We start from the raw sequence: 3,943 nt of genomic DNA on the forward strand, positions 1-3,943 counted from the left end.
TACACCAGAACAAGGGTGGCCAGATTGGTGTCACTGATTCCTGCAGGGTTGCCAGGTTGGATTAATTTTTTTAACTCGCTATTATTACAGGTCAGTACAGACTTTATAACAATGGCAGATACGTTTCAGTTTTGTCCTCAACAATGAGGGCTGAAAATAATGTATTTAAATAAAATATGTAAAAATATAGTCATAAGCACAAATAAGTATCCATCAAACAAAACATATTAAGCATCAAACATCAAAATGTAACAAAAATTCAAATCCAGATTTCTTTTATTGAACTATTCAAATTTCTGCATTTACTTAAAAGTGCAAACCTAAAACAGCCCAGATTATTTCTGTCCCAGTTTCCATATCAGTATGTTATCGTCAGTCTATAATGCATAGAAGAAACAGCTGAATCAGCTATGGGGGGACGTTAAAGGGCCCGATGTGATGTCTGAATCCCAAGAGTCCTTTTCGACTTATAACACATCGATATTCTGGGAATATTTAATTATATGTTTTGTTCAACTAACAGGACAATTTCAAACAGTATTAACAAATGAATAATTTTCTGCCTGATGTCTGATAAAATTAGGCAGGACTCTATTGGCTTTCATGGGAAAGAGCTTTGTTTTACCTTCGGTTCTAAGTGATTACATTTATGGCATTTAGCAGACACCCTTATCCAGAGTGACTTACAACTGAGGGTTATGGGCCTTTCTCAGGGGCCCAGCAGTGGGGGCTTGGTGGACCTGAGGTTCGAACCCTTCCGATCAGTAACACCTAAAGCACTGAGCTACCACATCCCCTGATTACTTGTCAATTACTTGATCCCATGATTACTTTTCGTAAATATAACTGGACAAAAATTCGCTCCTGTTTTGTTGTCCATGTTGATCATTGAAAGTCTTTGTCATGCCTTTGTCATGTCCACAGTAGGGGGTGATTATGAAGCTCATATGAAAGGATTTTAAGAATTTTAGATTTTCATAAGTATTTTTGTATTTTTACCAAAGAAAATTTTCAAAAAATAAATCCAAACAAAAACAGTTTGGTTATAAAGTCAAACCCATTTCTGCCCCAAGTGCTTGTTCATAAGCCTCTAAAATTTGAAGGTGTTCTCTTCAAGCTCTAAAATTCTAGTAATGAAATCATCAAAACTCAACAGAGTGATTTTGTCCTCTCACTTTTGATTTTGTCTTGAAACTATTATCTATTCTATTTACATGAATGTAACAAATACATTTCCAAAGATGTTTAAGTAACTGTTGATTTAGGTTTGATTTTATGTTGGGGAAAAAAAGTTTTAAAAACACTTTGTAGTATTTTTCCTTGGTTTTTCAAATTGTTTGGAAATATCGTTTTAAAAATTTAAATACGAAAGCAAAGAACACACAAGAAACGATTTTTTTTAATTATGCAAATGTATGCGTGCTTAATTAGGACGCCTCGTTTGCATAAATTAAAAAAAAATTAAGAAAAAGTTCCGATATATGATTTCTAGTAAGAATTTCATCTGATGAAGACGGATTGATCACAGATGACACTGTACACATGTAAACGTCCTGTCACTGTAACTGATTAAAACGCATATCATAATTCTAGGTCTAATAATGAGCCTCTGTGTGTTTAATAAATAGGCGCTCGCGCACTAATTGCATTGTGTCTGGGAGGTTATTATGATGGTTATTATGATTATATGGTGTAGGGTCCAGCATGAAAGCAGCCTAAAATGCAATTACAGCAAAAGTCCTCGCATCAGCATGAGGCCTGAATTAAAGCAGATGCAGTGGCTTACCTTCTCAGAGCTGCACTGATTAATCGATGGCGGTCTGTACCTTTAATTTTTGCCTCGCCATTGAAGCGATGGAAACAAAGCAATGAGAAATCAGTCAGCAACGACAACAACACAGCCTGTGTTTTTACCAATCCGACAAGAAAAAGATCCGAATAAGCAGAGGTGAGGATGCTGAGGGTTTAAAACGCGGCGCGATGGAAAATCTCCCTCCTGTAATGAGCTGGAGCGCAGCAGCACTGCCTCGGGTTGCCAAATACAACACTATTAACACTTACTGACTTTAAAGGAGAAATGTAGGTGTCACTTTCTAGCTAGTATTGTATGTTTGTATGATTTCATAATTCAGGGTTATATTAAACGTCAATGAACGTTTTAAAAAAAAAGGTATGTCATACCTGCCTGAATACTGGGTGTGGCCTAATATTCTAATGAGCATACATGATTGACAGCACACCAGGCTATCCTCCAGTCAAGGAGTTTGTGTCTGTGTTAGCCCTCCATTTGAATGGAGGAGAAAACCTATAAACCACAGTGGGTCTGCTGATGTCCTGAGGTGTGGTGCAGAATAAAAATATTTGTATGATTTCATAATTCAGGGTTATATAAAATATCCAAGAACGATTAAATAAAAAAAAAAGTATAAATAAAAAGCTGGATAGAAAATGCTAATTACATCGCTCAAATCCGCAAAAAACATATGTGCTTAATTGATAAAGATCATTTTTTTTATACAGTAAGAACATGAGAAACTAATAAACTATGATAGAAACACGTTCACTTCAGACAACCTAAGATTCACATTAAAAAAAGTAATGTGTCATAGCCTTATTTTATTTTATTTTTTTTAATTTATTTATTTATTTTAGAAAAATCCGACTTCAATTCTTGGTGGAATTCATAAAAGAATCATGCAGATCTTCCAAAAAGGTTATTGTCTGTATTTCATTTATAAGTCCTTTTAATATCTTTATTTGTAAATATTTTTCGAGTAGAATAAGTGCTCAAAATAAGAAATTACAAAAACAAAAAAACTAAGTATATATATTATATTATCACATATTTTCTAATACTTTCCTTACATCGTTGATTTAATCATAAAATCGAATAATTTATATTTTTTTAAAAATAGAGGTATTATCTCTTCTGTCTTCTGTCTGCAAATACAATCATCAAATCCTCATATAATTGTTTGTCATTATGATAAACTGATAAACAAAGGAAAAAAACTGATTAATAAAGGAAAAACAATTCATCAATAATAACAGTAAAAATACAGTAAATAATAAATAAAAACACCGTTGATGTTTATCTAACAATTTTTTTTGTAATAAATAGTAGATAGTAAAATATTCATAACAAATATTTACAAAAGACTATTCAAATGAGACATTTCTTTTCACTTGCCAATGTAATAGATTTGGGAACAATCTGGCAACCCGCGCATCCCTGAATATATTCTGTGCTGTATTGTCCCAGAGGAGGCCATCTGTCTGTCCTTTGTTTAAAAGGGTGTGAATTTGAACATTAAGTTTTCTGGCTTGAAAATCCATTATAGTGACTCGATAACACTCTGAGCCACTGTTCAGATTAAATATTAAATATAATCACTGCATGTTGTAACAACATTCTCATTTCCACAGTGGGTCTGCTGATGTCCTGAGGTGTGGTGCAGAATAAAAATATTTGTATTTCAGGGTTATATTAAACATCCAGGAACGTTTAAATGAAAAAAAAAAAGATGTATGTCACACCTGCCTGAATACTGGGTGTGGCCTAATATTCTAATGAGCATACATGATTGACAGCACACCGGGCTAGCCTAAAGTCAAGGAGTCTGTGTCTGTGTTATCCCTCCATTTGCCTGGAGGAGGAAACCTATATATGGATATATTTCAATAGCAGCATATTTTAATACATGATTCCTGGAATCATCTACGTTATATCAGCTATAAATAATCATTCACTCAGTTGTAAATAAGAACAATAAAAAAAGAATAGAGAGTCAGAAGGGAGAGAGAGAGAGAGAGAGAGAGAGAGAGAGAGAGAGAGTTGAGAGAGGGAGGGTGAGAGAGAGAGACAAAGAGAGAGGCAGAGTTGAGAGGGTGAGAGAGAGTTGAGAGAGAATTAAGAAAGAGAGAGAGAGAGAGAGAGAGAGAG

At 34.2% G+C, this 3,943-nt stretch overlaps 1 protein-coding gene across 3 annotated transcripts in view; it reads right to left on the reverse strand.

Annotated features, from left to right (window-relative positions):
* atp6v0a2a (ATPase H+ transporting V0 subunit a2a) overlaps positions 1 to 2,023 on the reverse strand; it is a 14,978-nt gene extending 12,955 nt beyond the window's left edge. Inside the window, exons 1-2 of one of the 3 annotated variants that reach the window (XM_027175358.2) lie at positions 1,787 to 2,023; positions 1 to 40 (exon numbers count right to left, since the gene is read on the reverse strand). The exon at positions 1 to 40 is cut by the window's left edge and continues 154 nt beyond it. The gene's annotated coding sequence lies outside the window, so the exon portion shown is untranslated. The remainder of the gene's footprint in view (positions 41 to 1,786) is intronic. The other 2 variants (XM_047805272.1, XM_027175359.2) reach the window with 2 other exon arrangements.
* Positions 2,024 to 3,943: the final 1,920 nt, after the last annotated feature.

The sequence above is a fragment of the Tachysurus fulvidraco genome, chromosome 20 (assembly GCF_022655615.1).
Source record: "Tachysurus fulvidraco isolate hzauxx_2018 chromosome 20, HZAU_PFXX_2.0, whole genome shotgun sequence".
In the NCBI taxonomy this organism is placed as follows: Eukaryota; Metazoa; Chordata; class Actinopteri; order Siluriformes; family Bagridae; genus Tachysurus; species Tachysurus fulvidraco.